Source organism: Tympanuchus pallidicinctus, unplaced genomic scaffold, assembly GCF_026119805.1.
Source record: "Tympanuchus pallidicinctus isolate F22 unplaced genomic scaffold, pur_lepc_1.0 scaffold19, whole genome shotgun sequence".
NCBI lineage: Eukaryota > Metazoa > Chordata > Aves > Galliformes > Phasianidae > Tympanuchus > Tympanuchus pallidicinctus.
Window position 1 is genome coordinate 12,239,439 of NW_026294710.1, and position 25,214 is coordinate 12,264,652.

The window sequence follows — 25,214 nt, forward strand, 5'->3', positions numbered from 1 at the left end:
TAGAGAAAAATGCCAATACGGAAACAAAAATATTTGTTGTGCTCACCCAAACCAGTTTTCTTTTCAAATGCATGCCACCCATTTAGTGAAATGATTGTTCAGTTTACACAAATACTAATATGGGCTTATCTAAAGCATAACTGGGAAGCAAAACATCATACATCCCCTTTCCAAAGAATGCTTGTGCTGATATAACTGTCCTCACTAATCTTTTTGCCAGCTTAGGGAAAGGTTGGCCAAGACTTTCCAATTTCCTAGCACAATTCACAATGACTATTCATTAAATATTTTGCTAATGCCTGGGAGGTCCAGATTTACAAATGTGAGCTTTGTTGTCGGAGCTTGGAGACATTTTGGTGTTATTTGAGGCTGCCAAAGACCCCTAAATCCAGATTAGTTGGCATGAGTGTTGGGTGTGTGTTGCATTGCCTGTAGACCCAGTGGGACTGCGCAAGAATTTGGAGGATGAACTTAACTGACTATGCACAAAGGTCTGTGTGAAGATGGAATCAACACAATACTCCTTCCTACCCAGCTTCTTAGGTCTTCTCAGTTACCAGCAGAAAGCAGGTAAAAAACAGCAGTTAAATCATGCACAAATCAATCCTTTTTTATTTTATTTTATTTTTTTTTTCTGATCTTAAAGTCATTCCAGTAGATATTTCCCAGATTTCCTGTAACATCAATAAATTATAGATTTTTTTTTCTTAAACAAAAATTGAAAAAGAAAGCTATCACTCCAGCATAATCACCTAAATCTGGGGTCTGCATTTTCTAGAAAGTAAAGAAAGCAATCTGCTCAGAGTGCAATACTAGCATGGAAAGGATTGAATTATGGATTGGTCACAGGCCTCTGAAGAAACCATCCCAAAGGTTTTACCATGGGGTTCGAGCAAAACCCATGAATAATGCAGATCAGGCAAGAAAACATCTTAGAATATTTGTGGCTTGTTGTGAGACAGAAGAAGTGGTTTGAAAGTAACATTTCACATCTTTCTCAATCTCATAAGGCATTATGCAAGCAGCAAGGTTCAGAAGATCAGCTCACAGATGTCTACACTCTGTGTGGCTGCACTGAAACCAAAAAGCCCATTCACAGAGTAGCCCTTTGAAGTCACTGGAGTTTTGTCATTGATTTTGAGAGGCTCGGGATTTCCATCGCAATGTGCAAGGTTAAGCATGTGTGTAAGACTTTGCAGGATCAAAACTTAAATGTGTAAACCTGTTCAGCAAGAGTACCCAGCCTTTCATGTCCTGTGAATGTGGCCTCGGTTACTGCTTGACACTGAGTGCTGCTATTGCTCTTCACTCAAGAGCAAAAGCATGACTGAGTATGCATATGTCCTTCATAATTGTTGTTGAGTTAGGATATGACAAAAGAAAGGCTTTACCAGAGCACATTATTTATGGAGTGCCTATGGAAACATTGACTATCTCTGATTAAGAGGCACTATTAATCTATATTTCTGCCTCATGTTATCCAAAATACAGGTGCTGGGCTTTCTAGGTTGCTTACTGTGTCAATGGTGTGCACTGTACCTATAAATCAATCACTGAATATAGCAAAAGTATAATAGACAAAATCACACGTTGGGAGCTCTTTTATTTTATGAGCAGTTCTATTGATTATTGTCACATTTTCTTCATGGTCACTGTCTTTGCCTGACTAGAGACTATTTTGCTCACTTACCTCAGTCATGCCTGATGATCAAATGTTTCATTTTTAATGAATGGCAGAATCCAATTTTTCTAACTTGAATCAAATGTACACTTAGTCTTTAGGACAATGAAGATTAGCTGAGGGAAAAGAGAAATGAATCCTAAAAGAGACTGATCTGCATTGTGTCCATACTGCTGGATAACTTAGCTATCTAGAGTGGTTTCATGTGCCCGATACCCATATTGGGTATTTGTATATAAAGGAATATATATTTCTGTGCTGACACATTTGATTCTGAAATCAAACAAGTTTTCCTTTTGGAAAAACCTGACTGTGATACTGGCTGTGGTCATCTGTGGTGATCATGCTCTCAAGGCTTTATGAAAAAGGTTGATTCAGCCCTGTTTGCCTTTGTTCCTTTCAATCTGTTGTTCCAGTGTGAGCCCACGGGCATCATCCACAGACATTCATTTTTTCCAAAAGCAAAAAGCTGGGGCCCAGTATGGGGTACAGTGGACACAATAAACCCCTCGACAGCTGGCCAGATGTGATATGGATGTGAGCTGTGCCATAACACTTGGGAGCCAAAGATTTCTCTGTAAGATACTTTCAGCAGTGTAAATACAGCCTTAGCTGCACACATTTAGGAAGGCACGTTCTCTGTCTGGAAGCCTTCAAATGCACTTAGCTTCCCCTGTGTAATGGGACTTATATCTGGAGCATCAGCTTATTAAAGCGCTGGTGCCTAAATTAGGTGGACTTCAGTGTACTCATGGCGTTTCATGAATCTCTCATTTTTTAAAGCATTGCAGCATAACTTTTAAATGCCACTGGTCTGCAAAATAGAACAAATAAAACAATCACAGCAGCTTCTTTCACTAGATCAGTTCAGCCTAATAAAAACCATGAGGAACAAGATTAATTGTACATTAAACACACTGCCTGGAATGCACTCGCAACAGCATCCCCCAGCAGCCCTTGAGGACTAATGATATACGTGAGCAACTTTACCCTGTCTATGCAATCCAATCCTAATTTCACTATGATTAGCCTTGTTTTAAGTACACTGCCAGTTATATTGGGCTCAGTAAGTCAAAAATACTATGGCTTTTTTTTTTCCAGATATGTAATTTACAGTTTTTAGCTCTGTGTCTTCATGGCATAGTTACTCGAGACTCCAAGTGGATGAGGAAAAGATGTCTAAATTAAGCAATGCAACAGTGCAGTTAATTAAGAAAATTTGAAGAGGAGAGGAGGTTAAATGATCTGAGTCTTGGATGTGATGTCCTACAGTGAGAATCAAACAAAACATTTATAAAAAATAGGTCAGATAAATCACTCCCTGAAAGCATCTGCTCATCTCCTTTGTCTGTTAGGGGGCACAAGGTGATTAGCACAGGTGTAGGTGTGTACAGCATACATATCTGAATTTGGATAAGATGAATCCTGCCTCTGGTGTCCAACAACCATGAACAGAGACCAGACTTTTATATGAGGGTTATACAAGCAGCATGAGACTCCTGTATGTGAAACCAAATAAAAATGTACATATAGAGCTTCTGGCTTTCTGCCCCTTTGTTACTTCCCCCAAGGAAGAGACAGTAGGTGCAGAAAAGTAGAAATAGAAAAGACTTAGCTCCAAGAACTCCTTTGGCACATAACCTTTAGGATGGGAACTATTCTATCAGCTTTACTGACGATGGAAGACAGAAATCAGGCAGGGATGTCTTTAAGTGATAATGATAGTCTAGAATCACACTCTGTGGGGCTTTGCTTCTCTTCTAGCTTTTCTCATTTTTGGTAATATTTTAATTTTATCTTAGAATAAGACATTTATTTTTATTCTTAATTTATGCCTAGTGACCTCATATATAATGCATGCTGTATTTCTTTGAGAGTGAAGAAAGGAGGCATTTGATTATATTTAGGGTTTCATATACTCTGCACAGGATTAAGGTTCCCCAGGAGTCTACAGTGAACCATCTTCATCAGGAGATGAAGGATGTGTTTTCAGCTGCCAGCCTTGTGGAAGGATTGGCTAGTGTTGGCTCAGTCTGTTATCAATCAGTGTATGAGGGATGACTGGAGACTCGGGCCGTTGAGCAAAGGTACAGCTGATTTGCTTTATTTGGTGATGTGGAGCTTCCAGAGTGATTCTTACTGAAATAAGACCAGAGCTAATTCATTAAATGGAAATACAGTAAGCCCCTAATAATGTTGTAAATTATTTGCATTTGGGAGGTAAAAGTCTGTTATTACTAGAATGAAATAAAATACTGTCAGAGGTTAAGATGTAAGAGTTTTGCTATGCCTCTGTGATGCCTAATTCGGTTGACCAGAAATGTAATGCTGATAAAGTGGACCTAAAGAAAACAAGGAAAGAGACTGTTTCTAATGGGGCGTAATAAGAGGACAAGGAATAATAATTTTAAATTTAAAAGAAAAAAAAAAAAAGTAGATTTAAATTAGATATGAGCTAGAAATTTTTCACTCACTGAGGTTCTGGAACAGGTTACCCAGACATAACATCTGATTCCTAGAGGTGCTCAAGGCCAAGCTGGATGAGGTTTCTGAGTGACTTGATATTCTGAAAGGTGTTCCTGCCCATAGTAGGGAGTTGGATCTATATGATCTTTAAAGTCCTATCTTTATTATATGATTCTGTGATTCTATGGTTCTATGAAAGAAATGCTATACCACATTTGTAATTTCTTCTGGATAGTCCTGAGAAGTCTGAGAATCTGATCTCTCTTAAGATAAATAAGCCTGTAAAATCCCATCATTACAGCCCATGGCAAGTTTGGAATTTACCTCAGTAGCACCTACTGCAGGTAGCACAGACTTGCACTGACTTTATACACTGGAGATGTGGAAGAAATACAGAATTATGCCAGCTTTTTCCTGTAAAGAAAATTCATAGCTATGTTATCAAAGTTTCTAATTATAATTTTTTTTTTAATATTTTATTAATCAGAGGGGAGGGAAGATGCCAAAACTTACAGAATTTTACAGAGTAAGATTATGTGTTGATTTCTGATTGGATGACAAGGCCCTAATAATAAAACTCTTAATTTTATACTACATTCCTCTAGTGATGATAGAAGTTCTTTGCATATAATAGCACCATTGCTATTCAGGAATCTTGTTAACAGTTGTAAACTCAGATTATCATTTTTATTAGCCTAGTGTTTTCTTATTTCTGTGATACTGACGGGAAATTACAGCAAGTTTTCTGCCTTGATTTTTTTTGTTGCATTGAAAGTAATTCCATTCAACTTGAAATTTCCAAACTTTGGATACTGCTAGATGCCAACAGCAAAGTGTACAGATTAGTTAAAAACATAAATGTAAAGATTACATTCAAATAGAAAGTAGACTGATTGATTAATATTATTATTTTAAAGATACAGAAGCTGATTGATTATTATTATTTTAAAGATACAGATGACTTCTTATGTTTTAATGCTTCAGAAATTAACTTTTGTTGCCAAACTCAGAATTTCATAGTGACTGTGCTTTACTGTCCTGTTGCTCATTACAGTAACTTTGGCATCACCTCTAATACTATATATACTCTTGATTACACCCAAGCCCTATTCCTTGCAGCCCTGTCTACTACTGTGCTGCCCACTATGGGCTGCGGTCATCAAACACAAAGGACTTCTCGTGCATCTGGGTGATCACAAAACTCAAATGAGCACATTGGCAGCTGTTTCACTCCATTAGGCCATTTGAGCATTGTACAAGCACTGTTTCTAAAATAAAGTGAGACTATAGCTGCATAATTTACTGTCAACAGCCTACAGTTTATTCATATTACATCAGATACGCTTCTAAGTGTCAGTTGATACTGAGTGAATAAAAACTTATTTCCATAACAAGAACACTGAATTCAATCCTTTTATTCTCCTGTTATAAATGGATGGGAGTTTAGGATTACAAAGGACAAAGCCTAATTTTTTGGCTCCTGGTGTTGGGGGAGGAGGGGAGGCAAGTTATAAGGGCAAAAGAAAGGTGTGAGAGCTACAGTGACCTCATTTCACAAGACACCAACGTTTTCTGCATGAGTAAACTAAATATTTAGAGAAGTATCACAGTGCTTGAAATTGAGGCTGAAATAGGGAATGACAAACTCCTGAAACCCTTAACCCTGCATCCTAACAAAGTTCCTGGGAAAGAATATGACTTTCCATATGGCATTGCCACATCTTTCTCTTCTTTCCAAGAACACAAAGAAGAATGTGTGCTCAGTCTCTGATTGCTCCTTATACCCTTTCCTCCTGCACAGTTTTGCCCTATGTGATCATGTCATGCAGTTGGCAAAACAGACTTCTGAGTGTCACATTGAAGATGATTAATTTCAAGATACCACTTTGAAAAAATAAAGGAAAACAGTTTTCAAGAAATTAGAGGACTGAATCATGCTGGCATTCCAACTCCACACCATTTCTTTGAAAAATTCTGATATGTATTCAAAAAGTTTTTCTCAGTACAGCCACAAAGCTGTCAACAACTAACTGTAAAAGCAGTTTTCATTCATGCAGTTTACTCCATATAATTCAATAAAAGCTTACAGGATTAGATCTTAAGTGTAATGGCAACAAATTGCAGTTAGGAAAAGAGAGATTTTAACAAACATAAGATTCAGTTCTGGGAATACTCAGCAATTTCCTCTTAAATACAGAACAAAGTCAGCCTTCCTGTTGATTTTAGTAGGTGCTGTAACATTTAATACTTCTCAAAATCACATCTGAGAATAAAAAGAAATAAAAACAAAATATATGTATGTGGCCCTAAAAGTTCCATAAAAGTTAAAACAAATCAAAAACTGAACACCTCTGATTTCCTATAAAATGCATTAATGTCAGAAAAAGACTAGAAGGCAGATCTCAGAAATCATGGGACTTATGAGGCAGTAACTGGAACATGTATAACACAGATCTGATTATTTCTGGCAGGTTTGCATTCATAGGAAATTAGTCAGAGCATCAGACTCATTCTTTACAAAAGCAACGCCAAATATTTAGTCTCAAAGTTTATCACCTTCTTGCAATTAGCTTCTACAGAGATATGTCAAGGTAAGGAGTAAAACAGTTCTCTCCCTGATTCTCCAGAGGAACAATGCAAGGGATACCAAGAACTTTACTCAGTGTACAATAAATCCTGGAGACACCGATCCCACTTGATGCAAACAAAAAAAATATTTATTTATTTTTGAAAAGTTTCAGTGTTGCTCTTCCCCATCGAGTAAACAGCTGAACAGGCAGAATGATACCCAAGATCATCTCCTCCACCCCCATCTCCACCCCCATCGTATCTGTGCTTCGGGTAGCATTTGAAAAAAAATCACACACATAAACCCCCAACTCAAATATCTTTTCTGATAGGAGCATGGAACAGCACCCAAAAAACAATCAAGTCCTCATTGTCATAGTGCGACAATCACAGCACCGCTTCTCTTGAGCAAATAGTCAATTCTCAGAGAGAAAAGCATCATGAGGACAGACACGAAAGCTGTTATTATCCATTTTAAGTAATAGGAGAAGGTCACATATCAAGCAGTTACACCTTTTCATTACATCCTAACCCTCCACAGCAGGGGAACTACACTTATGACAGCGTTAGATATACAAAAGCTTTCAGCTCCAAAAAAGGAAGAGAAAAGATGGGAAAGGGAACAAAAAAATTAAATTTGTCTTACCAGCACGTTACAGCACCAACTTGCTTGAAGGAATGTTGCCTTTACAGGATTCTCTTTTAATTATCCTGAAAGCAGAAGAGGGGAAAAAAAAAAGAAGACGAAGAAGCAGGGTGGTTAAATTAGCGTGTGCTAGAATCTTTTCAGTTTGTCGCAGAGTAGAAAAATAGAAGAAAAAAAAAAATCACGCGAAGAAAAAAAAATAGAAAAAGAAAGCTCAGTAATTTAAATTTGCTGTCAGTTCAGGCAGCATCGCTCTGTCCCGCCCCTCTTCCCACTGGGTTCTACTACCTGCAGGGCTGCAACTGACAGCTACTGTGCAAACAAAAAAAAAGGCAAAAAGCATGCTGGGACCATGCTGTCTGCTGTCTGAGTCTCTCTCTACTTCTGATGACTGAAAATCATTAGTGGAAAGGTTCTGTTGTTATTTGCTGGGATTTTTTAAGTTGTGTTCTTTGCATGAAATTTCATTTAATTTTAATTGATACAATGCAGCATATGATAGGAGCTGATTGTTGTGACTCTGTGCTCTCCTTGAAATGGAAACTAACCTCAACAGATTGATTTTAATAGTATGATATATGTAGAATACATGCAGGCATTTGCCATGTTGCATTTAGCAGGCTGCTTTCAGCCCTTCGTGTAATACAGTATACAAAAATGATTGAGTAGGAAGTCAGGAAGGACTAAACTCTGGCACAAAAAAAGTTGCCATATATATATACGTACACATTTATGTGCTTTTAGGTTTTCCCACTAAACTTTTTATAATCATATTTTAAGAGTAGAAAGTAACAAAGTCAGAGGCACAATGAACAACGTGCACAATGCTTATGTAAAATGAACAAACTGAAATTCAAAGTACAAAAAACCCTGTGTCTTTAAACAGATGTTTAAAATCACTCTTGAAGGTCTGTGCTATTGACTATTAGCAGACTGCTTACATTATAAGAGTGTGAAATATTTGATGGAAACCAACGTGAAAATCAAGTACAGAAGCTATAAATGCATTTTTATTGCAATTTTAATTGTTGCTAACAGACTTTTAGCAACAGGGCTAAAATCATCCTTCCACAACAAAGAGAAACATAATCTATAACTTCTAACTGTAAATGTATTCACCAAAATATGGTTCCCTCCTAATTATCAAATAAAATTAAAAGAGTGAAATGGTGCTTTCCCTTAATACTTTAGTAGTAATTGCTTGGATCATGCATCAGTAAATATGCAACGTTTTTATTCAGTGACTGCTCTACTTATGCATGTAACCATAAAATAAAAAAGCTGAAATGTTTCATCTTAATTAAATTAATCTCTGTTTTACTCAAAGTTTGCCATTTACACAGAAAGAGACACATGCGTGCTGAAAATATCTGCCATGAAAAACAGGCTTCTAAATAGATTTTTAAAACTCTGCAAAAACAAATTTTTACTACAGCTTTGCATGTTCTGTAGCCTTTACTCATTAAAGTAGGTCCAATTGGATGACTGCTTCTGTCAAGAGCTACGTAACAGAACTGATTGGATAGGGTTTGTCTGACAGTCATCATTAGGCTCCTATTCATTAACTGATTATCATATTAAATTACCACATTCAGCTTTCAAGTTGCTTCTCTTCTATAACCTCCAGACCCCTTCAACAGGTTACCATCTCAAATCTTTTCTGTGGAGGCTAGAAATCTCTCACCATTCCACAGATGAGGATAAAATTGTGCACACGTTTCATTTCTTTGCAGAGTTACCAAGCTCTCTTAGCAGTCTCATGCTGTATACAAGAATTTTTTTTATCCCCCGTGGGTTCAGTCTCAGTATGGAGGCAAAAGACAGCATAGAGAGTTGTCTTCAAAATGGAAATACAAATAGATAAGGACAGTGAACAGAATTTGGAAGAGCTACGATGGCAGATTCCCCAAGTACTTGGAAAAATGCAGCATTTTTTCAACTAAAATATTGCACACGTTTACACTTTTGTGGCTATGAAGACTTATTTTTTAGCTTTAAAAATGATCGAGTATAGCCTTTTCTTCAAGTTCATTGTTCTCTACCTCCACATCCTTTGTTCTAACCACAAGACTTTCTTTCTCTTTTTCTCCTTGTGAAGAGAAAAGAATGGAAAGGAGGGAAAAAAATAAGAAAAAAAGAAAAAAAAGAAAAAAAGTGTTCTTGATAACTTGAAAGAATTTAATCTTTAATTTGGTATTTTCATACATATGTTTGTGCACATATGCATACACATGCTCAATTTCTAAATACTGTTAAATCCAACTAACTTATTATTCTTCCATATTTCCCTGCGAAAGTCAAGGGTGGCCTGTTTTTAATGCACTTGGCATTTTGAACAAGGCACTTAGAGCTTCAAAAGACAAATAATTGAATTTTGTCTTTAATGGAGTAGGGTAGTGCACTAAGTAACAAAACCTAAAAAAAACCAACTAGATTTAGCAAAAACGGAGTCAAGAATGCAATTTGACTAATTGGTTGACAAAAGTGCACAAGAGCTCATAAAATCAAACATTTATAGAATCATCTCACTTGTTCTATTAACTTTAAATAAAAGTAGTAGAAAAGTAAACTGCTAACATGAACCTTTTATCTATAATATAGGACACGAGAAAACACAAGGGCTAGTATTAAGTTGTGTAGAAGAGTATGGTTGGTATCATTGGAAGCTTCCTTCATTTTACAATTTAATAATGTCATATGTTACTATTAACCATCCTATGTTTCTGTTAAAATTTAATTTTAATTAAATGTCATGGGTTTTGAACTTTACAAATAAACCAATTCTGGTACTATGGTAAAGGTAATACTTACTTTGTGGTTTTATAATCAGTTCTTAATGAATTAGTTAAAGATGTAGTAATTAACTGAGGTTTCCTACCATCTAATACAACATAAAATTTCTAATTAACCTGTGCATCCTTTACGACACACCACCAAGAAAAATGTTTTCTGGTCTCATTTTAGGAATATTTTTGCCTTTACGTTCAATGGAATTCATATTGACTGGGATTTTTCAGAAATTTTCTTGTCACTGGTGATCAAGGATTGGGTCCTAAAAACAATGAAATAATTTCGAAAACTGCCATTCCTTTAAAAAAAAAAAAAAAAAAAAAAAAAAAGCAAAAAGAACAAACAAACAAACAAACAAACATATCTCCATACAAATCCAAATTCATGAACATTCAAAGTCTCTTTTTGCACTATGTCTAAGCAGACCCTGTTGTACTGTAAAATGGAAAATGGCTGAGTAAAGGTATTTAGTCCAGTGTTAAAATCATGACTTATAAACATAACAAACTGCAAATAAGATCAGAAATATACATATTTTGTAAACTCTTTGTAGCCAGAACTATCTAAATGATCTTTCTTCAAATGGGTCAAACTGTGCATTCCTGCCCCTCAGAAAAAAAAATTCCAGGAATCCTGCCCCTTTACCAAAGCACAGTATAAGTCACTTTACCCACTGAGGGCTGCATCCTGAACTTTTCCTTCAATCGAGAATTCACATGTTGCCATTCCATGAATTGCTGTTTTAACTGTAGCCTGTATTGATGACACCGTGTATCATCTCTGATAATGATGTGATCCAGAAAACTGTTAGCTTCATTCTTGTATTGGTATTGCATACAGTGTTCTGTTTGTATCTATGCAAGCATTTGTGGGACCCACTTGTCATTTTGCTATATTCCAACACTGTCACCACAGTTTCCAATGCACTGAAGCTGTTATTCATCTCTGCACACAGTTCCCTGGGTGAAATACACTGATTTGCATAGATGATCTGATTGGGATGATATTCATTTCATGGTGTGAAAGGTCTGCATGGCCTTCTGAAATGTGGCTTGTCTTTCACATTTATGCCACCACTGCTAAAATGCACCACCCACTGCTTCACTGTGCTCACGTCCACTGTTTGGTCTCCACAAATGTTCAGCATGAATCAATGAATGTCAATGAGGGCCATTTTTTCTACATGGAGGAATTCAGTGATACACCTTTGCTTACAGATCTTGATGTCAGATGCCATTTTCTCAGATTGCCTGTCTGCTGCCATCTGTCACACAGCTAAATAATGTAATGGAATATTGGTGAAGTTTCAACCTCCACTGCAATACCACCAACATCTGCCTCCAACAACCAGGCCTATAAAATAGAAGACATTAATTTTGGAGCAGCCTTTATACTATCACAGAATAATAGCATGTTTTTGGTTCATACACCTTTGTAGAGGGAATACAGAGGAGGTGTAAATTATGTCTTCCAGAGGTATGTGCTTTTCTGTAAACAGTCAAGTCCTTTGTTGTAAGGGGCCTTGGGGATAAACATTGGCCATACAGCCAGCTGCAACTCTCACCTTTCTGCATTCCCACATTTGAAGTATTACAATCCATATTAATTATGTCAAAGTAATACTCAGCATCCAGTGACTTCACGTACCGTATTACCTTGTGTACAAGCTAAGACTTCTGTTGCTCTAATTGCTTCCTCCTGCAGCTTTAAATTGAATGGCTTTCTCATACAGTTAATTGCTTTCCCTTCAGCTCACAAAGAAAAGGTGTTGAAGGTGTCTTCTAAACAAAGACATACAGTAATTAAAAGCTCTTTGAAAGAGAGCTTCTTTTTTTTTGTACAGCACCTGCTGTTAAGTGAACTTCTCTGCGAACCATTACGTGCAGTCTTTGAATCCAGTGCATTATTTCTGAAATGTTGTGTTGGAGGATTTCTACATTTGATATGCTGACCTATATATGTTAAATTACTCTATGCTGTTAAAAAAAAAAAAAAAAAAGTAACAACGGAAGAGCAGAAGACGTCAGCTTTCCCCTTCAAAGTCTCTCTCAAATAAATGGTTTGATAAAGTGAAAAGTAAGACTGTAAACTCCTGATTTTCTTGCGAATAATAACCATGGGTTGATTTTTTGTTTGTTTGTTTGTTTGTTTGTTTCACTTTCCAAGCAGAAAAAGAAGATTTCTACATTTCTGTTAAAAGAACATCATTTTATAATGTCTGGTTTTGTTTACCAAAATCTGTTATTAAGAAAAATTTATGGCATTTGTGTGATTTGGTAAATAACAATTATATATCCTAATCCTTCGAGTTACCTTGTCTGTGGTTGAATTTATTTTTCGTACCTATTCTGCCTTGTTCTCTGTGCATCCTCCCGTCTCCTTACGATCAAAGAGGGCTAATAAAAAAAAAAACTCTACAGAATTCATTGCTTTGATAAATTAAGCCGTTTTTGTGTGTTAGCCTTTCAAATATTTATGCCTCAAGATAGTTTGTGGGGTAGAAATAAAACAGTAAGACAAGAAAGAGAGACAGATGCTGCATCCAAGTTCTCTCTCTTTTCACAGGAAATATGATGAGAGTGCCATCTCTATCCATTAAGAATGTCAGGATATTTGCTTTGCTGTTTGTTCACATGCAGTAGATTGTTAATTGATGATTTAGTGCAAAAATTCTCAGTGCTAAACAGTTAAGCAGGGGGAGTAAATTACTCAAAATTTCTGTAATTGTGCAATAGTAGCCTTGGCTCTGAGATGGAAGATATCTTCTATTCTAGTATAAATACAATAAGTAAAAAAGATAATCAGACAAGTTTAAGTGTCCATAACTTGATTCCTGTAACATTTCCTTGTAATCAGAAAGGTGCTCTTAAATTGGCTCAGAAAGTGTTTAGACATTTCTCATTGCTATTGATTGGAAGTATAAAAAAGAATGAATGTCTATGATGCCCATCCAAAACTTCACGGGGGGAACTTATTTTGTGTTTAGAAAATGCCACAGTCAGACAGTAATAGTCCTTTATATATTTTAATGCAGGCCACCAAAAATCATAGGACTAAAACTTGATTGGATTGGAAAGGATCCTAAAGATCATTTGGTTCCAGCACCCCACTCTGGGCGGGGACACTTCCCACTAGAGCAGGTTTCTCAAAGCCCTGTCAGACCTACCAAATAACCTGTCTTTGATTGGATTGGACATTCAAAAGTTCTCTGGGCAACCCATTCCAATACCTCACCACCCTCATGGTGAATAATTTCTTATCTAATCTGAAGATATATGTTATTTTTTTTTCTGATATGCATCTGCACATAACTGCAGCATGTGCTCCTCCAAAGCAAACCTTCCAGGCATATTCAGACATATTCTCATAGCAATGAATAATTCATTCTATCACTAACACTGACTTATTATTTGCTGTTATGCTGAGACTCCATAAAACAGCTCCCACTTCTCAGTTTGATGACTTACAATTCAGTCCATCTATAGTTTTGCATTCAGAAGATTGGTCAATTTGGAGACTATATACTATCAAAATATCTTTTTCTTCAAGGTTCAAGTGGATATTTAACAAAGCAGTTGCAACTGCTTTAACCACACCTTTACAAGTCTGTGATTTCTGAGTCGTGAACCCTTTAGGATTATGAAGCTTATCCCCTGGTGAGCATCACTCCATACTCTCAGACTTTAACTTAATGCCCAAGAATATGATCACTTTGATGGGACCAGCTGTTTCTTCTGCTGCCAAAGCACTCCAAACACTTTGGCAGCTTCCCTAAATGTGCTCAGTAAATCCTGACACACCATAGGAGTGTGCTCTGTGGGTTCCTCAGTAAGAAGGCATTTGTGTATCTACTGACCTGACATTTGAATTATGTGTTCACAACTTAATGTGTGGGTCTGGGAGAGATCCAGCATGATGAGTTCAGAAAGTGTGAGTTGGCAGCTCCTGAACCAATAGCACCTTCATTGCTTTCTACTTAGAAACTTAACAGGTAAGAAGCATGAATATACATAGACAAAGCCACAGATTGCCATTTATTGAGCCTGTCTGTAAAATCTTCTTTATCTTTCATAATCTTCAGAGGAGGATCAAGGAATATCAGACCACTTAAAAAAGTAATATTAGCAGGACTAGGAATTCACCAAAGTTTCCTATTCCTTCCCTTTACATAAGCCTGTTTTCAGTTGCATGTGGCTTTTTACCACATTGTATTTTGGGATTTTCTTGGCTAGATGTGTGCAGTTAATTGGAAAACTTCAGCCAAATCAACCCAGTCTTTGCTGAGAACCAGGCTGGGGGAAAAGCATCTTAAGATGATAGTAATATTTTCTTTTAAGAGACCTATTTTGTTTCTTCCAGACAGAAAAACAAAACAAAACAAAACAAAACAACAACTCACGGTCCAGAAAGAAAATTATATGAATGAGGACCCTTGTGGAGAAGCTGGAGAGACACCCAGGATGCATATGCTATAACCTACATGGCTTAGGGGTTTGAGAGGTGTGACCACGATGGTAGGATGATATCATTCTGATTTTCTAGGAGAAAGTTCAGAGTGTAAGGTTTGGACATATGGATTTTAGCAGTGCAGTGACTATTGCTCTCAAGGCTGTAACTTGCTTCATTTAGTAGCATAGGTATCATCATTACAGTAAGTACTGACCACTTGAGCTGTTGGTAGGAATGTTTTGAAACTGAAAATGAGAGAAGTAATAGCTGGACAGAAGGGAGTATACCAGAGAAAGAAAGGACAGGAAATGCTGGAAAAAGGAGATTAAAACTGAAATGATGTTGGAGAGCAGCATGGGTTGTCAGTGTATAACTTCTTGCCTGGAAATTACGGGAGTGTACAGCCACCAGGATGGTAATGAAGATACATAGCACTGGGGGAAGGGAAGAATGCTGATTTCCTTCTATGACTGGGTGACCAGACTGGTAGACGAGGGAAAGGCTGTTGATGTAGTCTATCTAGATTTCAGCAAAGCCTTTGACATGGTCTCTCACAGTATTCTCCTGGGGAAACTGGCTGCCAGTGCCTAGACAGGTATACTCTTCTTTGGGTAAAGAACTGGCTAGAGGGCAGTGCCCAGCGGGTAGTGGTGAATGGAGTTAAGTCCAGCTGGCAACCCATAAGTGGTGCTCTCCAGGGGTCAGTACTGGGGACCATCTTGTTTAATATCTTTACTGAGACCTAGGTGAAAGGTGTGTGTGTGTGTGTACTCTCAGTAGGTTTGCAGATGACACCAAGCTGGGAGGTAGTGTTGATCTGCTTGAGGGAAAGGAGGCACTTCAGAGGGATCTGGATAAGCTGGATCACTGGGCTGAGGTGAATGGGATGAAGTTCAACAAGGCCAAGTGTCACGTCCTGCACTTTGGCCACAACAACTCCACACAGCACTATAGGCTTGGGGATGGATGACTGGATGACTGTGAAGAGAAGAGGGACCTGGGGTTGATGCTTGGCTGAACATGAGCTGACAGTGTGCCCATGTGGCCAAGAAGGCCAATGGCATCCTGGCCTGCATTAGAAATAGTGTGGCCAGCAGGAGCAGGGCGGTGATCATCCCCCTGTACTCAGCACTGGTGAGGCTGCACCTTGAGTATTGTGTTCATTTTTGGGCCCCTCACTACAAGAAGACACTGAGGCACTGGAATGTCCAGAGAAGGGCAACATAACTGGTGAGAGGTCTGGGGCACAAATCTTATGAGGAGCGGCTGAGGGAGCTGGGATTGTTTAGTCTGGAGAAGAGGAGGCTCAGGGGAGACCTTATTGCACTCTACAACTTCCTGAAAAGAGGCTGTGATGAGGAGGGATTTGGCTTCTTCTCCCAGGCAACAAACAGGACCTGAGGAAATGGCTGCAAGTTGTGCCAGAGGAGATTTAGACTAGACATAAGGAAAAACTTTTTTTCTCAGAGAGTGGTCAGGCACTGGAATGGCTGCCCAGGGAGGTGGTGGAGTCACTGTCCCTGGCAGTGTTCAAGAGGTGTCTGGATGAGGAACTATGAGATATGGTTTAGTAGCTTGTGGTAGTAATGGTAATGGAAGGAAGTTGGACTGGATTATCTTGTAGGTCCCTTCCAACCTTGCAATTCTATGATTCTATGATTCTATGAATCTTCTGAGAGATCTTGACTGTAGCTTTCCTAACATAGGGAAGTGATGTCATCCAAAGGGACCTGAATAAGCTTGAGAAGTGGGCCCTTGTAAACCTAATGAGGTTCAACAAGGCCAAGGGCAAGGTGCTGCATCTTGGTCAGAGCAATTCCAGATATGTGCATAGACTGGAATAAGAATTCATTGAGAGCAGCCCTATGGAGAACCCTGTTACTTACTTAGGGGTTCTGGTGGATAAAAAGCTTAACATGAGCCAACGCTGTGCACCTGCAGCCCAAAAGGCCAGCAGTATCCTGGGCTACATGAAAAGAAGAGTGGGAAGCAGGGTAAGAGAGGTGATTTTTCCCTTCTACTCTGCCCTGGTAAGGCCCTATTTAGACCTTGGTGTGGCATCTTAAGCAAGAAAGTAATGGAGCTGTTGGAGTGGGTCAAGGGGAGGCCACGAGTATTGGAATACCTTTCCAACCCTCAAGAAAGAAGGTTGCAGCACCTCTTCTACATAGAAGAGCTAAGGTACCTGGAGCTGTTCAACCTGAAGAAGAATCTCCAGGGAGACCTCTCTGCAGTTTTTCAGTACTTAAAGAGAGCTTATAAACAAGATGGAGACAGACTTTTTCCATGGTCTTAAAGTGATAGGACAATGGGGAACAGTTTTAAACTAAATGAGAGGAAATTTAGGTTAGGTGCTAGGAAGAAATTCTTTGCTCAGAGGGTGGTGAAGCACTGACACAGGCTGCCCAGAGAAGAGCAAGTGCCCCATCCCTTCAAGCATCCAGAGCTACACTGAATGTGGCTCTGGCAAGCCTGATCTAGTGGGTGGCAGCCCTGCTCATGGAAGGGTTCAAACTGGATGACCTTTAAGGTCCTTAGAGCTGAAACTGTTCTGTAATTCTGTGATTAATTCTTTGAATATAACATCTTTGGCATTCAACTTCTGTAAATGGTGATGATCTTGGACAACTTTTTACTTTGCTAGGAACTGCATACACTCCTAATGGTGTCCCTTGCTTGAGGTTCTTGGTGTTATTGAAAATTCTGAGATAATAGTAACGAATGAAGTGTACGTAAGAGCCAGGCAAATCCCTTCAAATCCCTTTCAACTATTAGCTAGTTTCTGTGCCTGTTGGTTACTTTTTTCCTCTGTGTTTCTCTTCTGACAGCAGAGCTTTGCCTTGAAGGGCAAGAACATTCCATCTGTTGAGCTCTGAGGGTGTAAATGGTCTTAAGAAGGAAAATACTTTTTTTTGTTTGTTTGTTTTGTTTTGTTTTGTATATATGAAAGTCTGGAAGACCTGTCATTTCTTGAGATGGAAATGGATAATTTCCATCTCCTTCATGGCTAACTATGTACAAATTGTGTCATCTTGTACACTAAGGGCAGATCCAATTGGGGCATATGTTATCATATAGCTGCATTCAAACAGAGGCCCTCAACATGAACACTATTAAAATGTGAAATGCTCATAGATTATTTTAGGCTTCACAGAGAGCCATAACAGCTACTGCAATAAATCAGAACAGTTGCCAGGCACTTATGTATCAGTGCTCCCTAGCTGTCACTTAACAGGCTGCAGTGCATCTCTGCTTTGCTGCTGGATCCTATGCTGCAGGCAGATTCCCATAGCCTCACATAGATGTGAGTGGGTTGCTTGAAGAATTGTCCTCCAGTAGTATTGTGATGGTCTCCTGTATAGAGCTGGAGAGATGCCCAGGGGTCAAAATATGTGCCAAAACACAACTGTCTGTCTGAACAAAATTTATCTTTAATAATCCCAGGATTTCAGCCAAACTCTCTTCCTGGATCCCTTTGTTGTCTAATGAGGCAGGAACAGGACTGGATTTTCCTGAGGACAAATGTGTTAAGCAGTATCCAGCCTGCCTCATGCCTGCATTGCACTGTCAGAAACCTCTACTCCTTTAATAAGATGTTAAATGATTGTTTCCTTGAAGTAGAAAAAAAATATATGAACTTAAACAAAGGCATTCCTGGTATTCCTGCAATATTTATTCACAGTGTACTGTTTAGGTTTCCAGTGCAAAATTAAGAATTTGCTTTAAAATGTCATGTAACGTAGGTTGGTCTGAAAACAGATGTTGGCTGAGGCAGACTTCAAGACTGTAAAGTATTTAATCAAAAGCCTTTCAATTCAGAATGAAGCTCTTGGAGACAAATGTAGGTAGTTTAATTGACCAAAATATAAATTATTTTTAATAAAATATCAGTATATACAAATATAATATTTCATGATACAAAATATTGATACAGGAAACTCCATGTCTTCAGAGCTGGTCATGAAAATGTGCACTACATGTTGGCAATAAGTGAGGAAATTCTATAAGATAGAACATCTCCACAGACACAGAGCAAGTCACGGACAAGAAGGACAGGTTTCCAAATGGAGAATATTAAAGGGAGAAACTATTACTGTTTTATATCCTACATCATATTTTATCAGAAAGGATAGAAAGCAGCACAGATTTAAAGTGTGAAAGATCTGCTGTATTATCTAATTTGCTTTTCAGTTTTACCAAAGTTTATTATTGCACAGTTCTAAAACTGCCTGTTCCTTCCTTCAAATGCCTGCAGTGCTATAACTTCTCTATACTTAGCTGTTTCGCTGGCTACTAGATCTTGATTTTGATGTCTTTAATTTCATCTAATTCTCTATGGCCAATTACAATGAAAATATCAGCCAAATGGGAAAATATTTATTTCTGGAGGGATGTGCCCACTTTCACGTGACTTATTCAAGAACTTCTTTATTGTGTCCTTGTAAAACAATTATTCCCAAAGGGGAGAGAAAAAAAAACAACTTCAGACCTTGTAGCTTACCCTCTGGTACTGAGATGCTTTCATTTACAGATCGTTTGCCAGGTATATCCATGTGCACAGCTACAGTGTTTCATCTCTTTTTATGACATGTGAATTTTGCCTAAGTCTTTAACTTGACAGCTTTATTTTTTTTCTGCTTCACTCTGCAAATTTATCTCTAAGTTTTCTTTCACCCCAGATCTCTTTCAATAACCCTGCATTTCAGGCTCTTTCTCTCCTCCTCCCTATGCTACTCAACATTAATTATTTTTTCTCTATTGAGAGTAGCTTGTAATTTTCCAGGCTAAACATAATTTTGCTTTAAGCCCATATTCCTTACCTATTCACATTATTTGCATTATTTCACTGGGTTTGATAACCTTTGCTGATTTTCGTACCATCTGCAACTTTCATTAGTATTCTGTTTACTCTTTTCCCCTGGACCAAAATGAAGACATTAAGGCCTGACCTGACTCCTGCAGTTCTTGCTAGATACCTCCTAGCAACTTTCAAATCTATTTTTCATTACCCATTATTAGAAGCCTCTAGATAGTTTTCAGTGTGAGTGACAATATGAAGTAGTTGCTCCAAACTTAAAATATCTACTATAAATATTGATAGGTAAAACTAAAACCACCAAAACTCTAATAAAATAGTATATAACTGTTGCTAGGTCTATTAAAAAACATCTAAGCAGCAATCCTCTTTCAGGCTAAAAAATGAACATTCTGCCCAAGTTATTTTGAAGTGCGTGACACTACTTCTTACTTACATAATCTTTAAGTATAATTTTAGTAGATAGTAATATAGATAGTCAGTGTTTACCATGTAGCTGAAGGAGCATTTGAATTTTTGTGCTGTAGAGTTACTGGAGCTCCTGCACCTGTACCTTGAATTAGATGTTCATTGCTTGAATGTTTCTTGAGGATCTGGACCTTTCTCCCAGACACAGTGTGAGTAAATACCCAATAGTCCATGCTATATTGCCCTTAGAATGCACATGTCATATTTATACTGCACAAAGAATGAGAGAGGCATGTAGTGATTGCCTGATGCTTACAGTGCACTGTGTCCTTTCAGGAAATTTTGAAGAGCACATACATGAGAGAACTATTGCTTGAGTCTGATGTGTCTTTCCAACACTTTATACAGCTTTGTACAGCAGTTCTATGCCGTTGTGGATCTGCATATCCCCACAGTGAGCCAACTCTTCAATTTCACTAAGTATTATATTGCCCGCTGACTGATGTTGCACATACTTTTCTTTGATGCCAGAGAAGATCCTGGGCAAGCTGTTTTGCATAAAGAGCTAGATTAGAACCATAGGCTAACGTCAGTCTATACCCTGGCCTAGCCTATCTTAACCTTTTTAGATGTGAAGTCTTTGAAATGACAAGTTACCTCCTCAAAACAGATGCTAGCTCTAAAAGGCAATTTGGGAGGATTTGGCTGGGAACAAGGGACAGCCAGTGGAGCATGATGTAAGGCCCCTGCTGAGAATATCTCTTCATGCTTTCTGTAATTTTAGGCCAGCTAAAACTTGTTGCATGGACAACTTTAGAGAAAAGGTGATAGTAAATGATAAAATCATGATCTAGTAGATGTTATTTCACCATTTGCTTTTCAGAAATACTAGTGAAGAATCACTGCAGCAGTGTCTTCAGCCTAGCCTTTTTTTGTCTATAGGAAGGTAAAATGTATGCGTCTTTGGCAGAGATGAAGGAAGAAATTAATCTACTTAGAAACATCACTGCCTTGCTGATTTCTTGCCTAGCAGTCTGGATTACTTCTTAATATGCTAAAAATTGTCAAACTAGAATGCATATCAGAAATCTGTAAAATCTAAAGAAATAGAGTTTGTAAATCTAAGTGACTTCAGTTAGGTTGGCTGTTTATCTGTCCTTGCCATGCTCACTTATTTCTTTAAAAGGGCAAGACATGGTTGCCTGACTTTTCTCCTCTTAGTGACCATTTTGGATATGAAGTAGATCTCATCTCGATTTACTTGTTCAGATGGAACAAGGTAGTTGTGTGGCCTTCTTTGTTGGATTCAGTATTAGTATAGTCCTGAAATTCTTATTCTAGGCACATCTATAGAGGCTGTGATAGGTAAGGTTTGTTCTAAAGGTGTCCCAGTCCAGTCTGCTACTGCCCTGTGACTTGAGTTAATAGATCTGTGAGGTCCATAATGAACCTTGAGTAGTTCAGGACTGTAGTAACCTAGCCTTGGGTCTCTGTGGTTGCTAGCTTCAGACTCACCCTGGGTAGGTGAGGAAACTGTCCTTACTGCTAAAGTAGCTCTGGGAGTATTCTAGGTGACCAAATGCCATCAGTGGCAAGAACTGATTAAGGGATGAGTGTGGGCAACAAGGTAATATGATGTGTTTCCTTTGTAAATCACAGTCATGAGGGCCTCCAAAAGCTGGCAGTTCTAAGGGATTCTACTCATGCTTTTTCAGGGACACTATACCTAAACACACCAAAGTCAAATTCACAGATATAATCCCATGTGATTAGGGAAATAGACAGGGAGATGAGCTTGGCTTCTGTGCATTTAACAGCATATGAAGAAAAAAATCTTTGGAGAATCAGACCTATCTATTTTGTTTACTTGCTTTATTATTTTAATTTTTTATTTCTTTCTTTATCTTCTTTACATTGTGAAAATATGGTCCTGTGCTATTATGCAAAACCTTATTTGTCAATCTCTTCAAAAATCAGGAAACATTCCAGAAAGCCAGGGAGGAAGTTCATACCAGCTTTAGTTAATCTGCAGAAAATCCGGCCTACATGACTCCCCTGTCACTGCTGCTCCTTTCATCTATTCTTTATAAGGAATCCATTGAACTTTAATTAATATGAAAAATTCAGGTTTTCATCTGATTTAAATGTGACTGACATCATGCAGCTACTAAAGTGGAAGAAAATCCAAGTGCGATGAAAACAATGTTGAATATCTGGATTCAAGAGGGAATCTCAGAGCCCACAGAAAACATAATCTTACAAACCTATAATGCTGCAAAAGGTAAGTAGGCGAATGCCAGAAACTCATTTATATAGATGTCTGAGATAAAGATAAGACAATGACGTGAAATATCTATATTATCCCTGGCTTGGAAAGTTTTCTGAGAGTTAATCTCACTCTTGCTAGTCAGGTTGCAGCTATTTAGAGGACTGGATATGAATTAATCCTGCCTGAGTTCAGAATAGAGGAGAGAAAACCCATGGAATATAATGAAATAGATCCATGTTTGATGATGAGCAGCATGGGGAAAATTAGCAGTCTGGGGATGAGGTAGAATAAAATTTCATGTTTCTAAGACTGGCAACATTAGTGTTTTGATGTAATATGTCTGCAAAGTAAAATATCCAACTTTGATTTAGATATGTAGTCTTGACATTCAGTGTCTTTGAAGACATAGTAACTTTGAATAACAATTCTTAAAATTGGTCAGACCAATTTACAAGAAATCATTGAGCATTAAACTTGATTTAACAACTGTTATGAGGGTGGATAGTGATATGACAAGGGGGAACAGGTTTAAACTGAGACAGGGAAGGTTTAGGTGAGATGTTAGGAGGAAATTTTTCACACAGAGGGTGGTGATGCATTGGGACAGGTTGCCCAAGGAGGTTGTGGATGCCCCATCCCTGGAGACATTCAAGGCCAGACTGGATGTGGCTCTGGGCAGCTTGGTGTGGTGGTTGGCGACCCTGCACATGCAGGGAGGGTGAAATTAGATGATCATTGTGGTCCTTTTCAACCTAGATCATTCTATGAAATTCTTCAGAAATTAGGTACCTTAATGAAAGCTACAGAAGTCTGTGTCTCTGCAGAGATCTTTGAAAGTCAGAACTGGTAAGAGCTCTTAAGGTTTTGTCCCTGTGAGTAAGCACTCTAGCTTTCATTCCTTTGTCAAGCTATAAAGATTTGAATCATCATCTCAAAACTAACATAGCCATCTCTCAACAGTGCTCAACATGAAAAAAATGCACTCAAAACCCTTGTCCTGATATGTGCCTTATGTAGACATTTCCAAGTGAGCTTTAATGTGAAACTTAGGAGGTGCAGCTTTTCCTGCACACCCCTTGCCTTCCATGATTGTACATCATGAAGTCTTTGCTACCATGGAGACACAGCTAGACTGATGTTAATTTGGGTATTTCTACACAGTATAGCCACCTACCTCTGGATTGGAATGTAGGCGGAATCAAACACATCAAAAGACTCTTATAATTATTTCCTTGGATACCTGTTGGTTTCTCCATGAGTCAAGTGCTGTGTATCTATTTCTACAAGGTCAGCTGCTGTTACGTTTGGCTGGAGGTAGACAGCAGTATGAGCAAAAATAAGTATAAAAGTACTAAAGGGAGACCAGTGCTTGAAATGAGTAACTGAAGTCTACATCTGAGCTTTCCAAGAAGTAGTCTTTCAGTTTGAATATTCAGTTTGGAAACTCACAGCTGTGTATAATTTTGTTCAAAGGAAAGTATTACTAATTGCTCTTATGATATCAGTTGTGGTCCCTGTAGCGTTGTGATACTTTCTCCTTGAGCTTCATGGCCTATTTCCCTAAAACGAGGGAGACAAATAAGAGAGAGAAAAAAAGATTATTTCCTTGATCTTTTTTCCTTGGTAACTTCTACAGACATATTAGGAGACATTAAACAACCTTTTTTATCCTATCCTAAAAGGATCTAAGCCTTGATCTGAATCTTTGGATGCACCATTAGTGTTTTCTAGGCAAACCTCATCACTTCATAAGGATCTCAACCATTTAAAATGAAGTAATTTATGGCATTTGCAAAGTACTCGCTCAGAGTCTGCAAATTCAAACAAGGCTGAAACATTCTCCCACAGACTCAGAATTTCAGCAACAGAAGGAAAGGTTAATGATGCTCATATAGATCCAGTGCTGAGCTTCAATCCAACTTCATGCTAAAGCCAAGAGGCTTTCAGATCTAGTGATTATTCTATTATTGCTCATTTGGCGCAAGACATTTAAAAGCATTGGTCTGTTTCTAGTATGATTGGCACTAAAGCTTGCTAGTATGTGAATCTGAGCTGAGTTTAGTTAGACCTCATGGCATATGAAATTCATAGGCAGGACATAAATACTGAGGACTTTTGAACTACTTGAGACAGTCCTTCACTGCATTTCATCTAAGTATCAACCTACTTTTATGCTGTGTATTACTGGCACTAACTGCTGACTATCATGCCTCTGTATTTTTGCCACAAATGTCAAAAACATTTTTTAGTGTTAAATACTACTGTACATATCAGTATTATACTGAAAGACTCTTGTCAAAGGTGATGCCCCACACATTCGACAAGGAAAAATCTCAGCATAAATTCACAAAAGAAAGCAAAATACAGTCATCCAAGCCAGAGGGAGAGCAAGGATTATAACCAGCAATTCAGTTCCCTGTCTAGTGCCCCACTTATGAGACTCTACTTCCTTCCCTAAGTTATAACTAAAAGTGATACCCAGCAAATAGAGCACAAGGTTGCTTGTTGACTCGCCAAGTCTTTTAGGATTGCTTCTTTTATCTGACCACTATGCCTACATATTTTACAAGTGATGATGGATGCCCACTTATACTGCATTTTCTAGATTCATTTAATGTATATGTCGTTATTACTGAAAACATAATAGCACTGTAACAAAAATAAAACATCTGTGATCTTTGACAGAGTACGTAAAAGCATAAGAACAAAGCTTATAGGACATGAAACAAATAAGAGAATTAATGGAAACAGGTAGTTGATTTAAATGGTACTGTTTAAACTGTAGCTTTTCATGGATCAGTAGAAAATTTTCCCTGATTAAGGCTGTAGACATGCTTCAGAAAAAGCATTGTAGGGCTTTACTGGAATTTAGGAAACTGTTCATAGTATTTTACAGATGCTTGAGGAGGCAACATGAGAAATATTCAGAGCATGCTATTTAAAAAAAGAAATTGCACAGAACATTATTGAATTAGGTAATTGTGCTTAGCACCATATACTTCAGCAAATTTCTCTCTGCAATTGATATGAGTTTAGACTCTCTTCATCCGTAATACTTCATATTGCCTTTCGTGCTCTTAAGGCACATAGCACACCCGTCTTATGATTTTTATCTCTTAGT

At 38.0% G+C, this 25,214-nt stretch overlaps 1 protein-coding gene across 1 annotated transcript in view; it reads right to left on the reverse strand.

Moving 5' to 3' along the window:
* Positions 1-7,640, reverse strand: part of CELF2 (CUGBP Elav-like family member 2) — a 555,355-nt gene extending 547,715 nt beyond the window's left edge. Inside the window, exon 1 of the mRNA XM_052681218.1 lies at positions 7,362-7,640. The gene's annotated coding sequence lies outside the window, so the exon portion shown is untranslated. The remainder of the gene's footprint in view (positions 1-7,361) is intronic.
* Between the last annotated feature and the right edge of the window lie 17,574 nt (positions 7,641-25,214).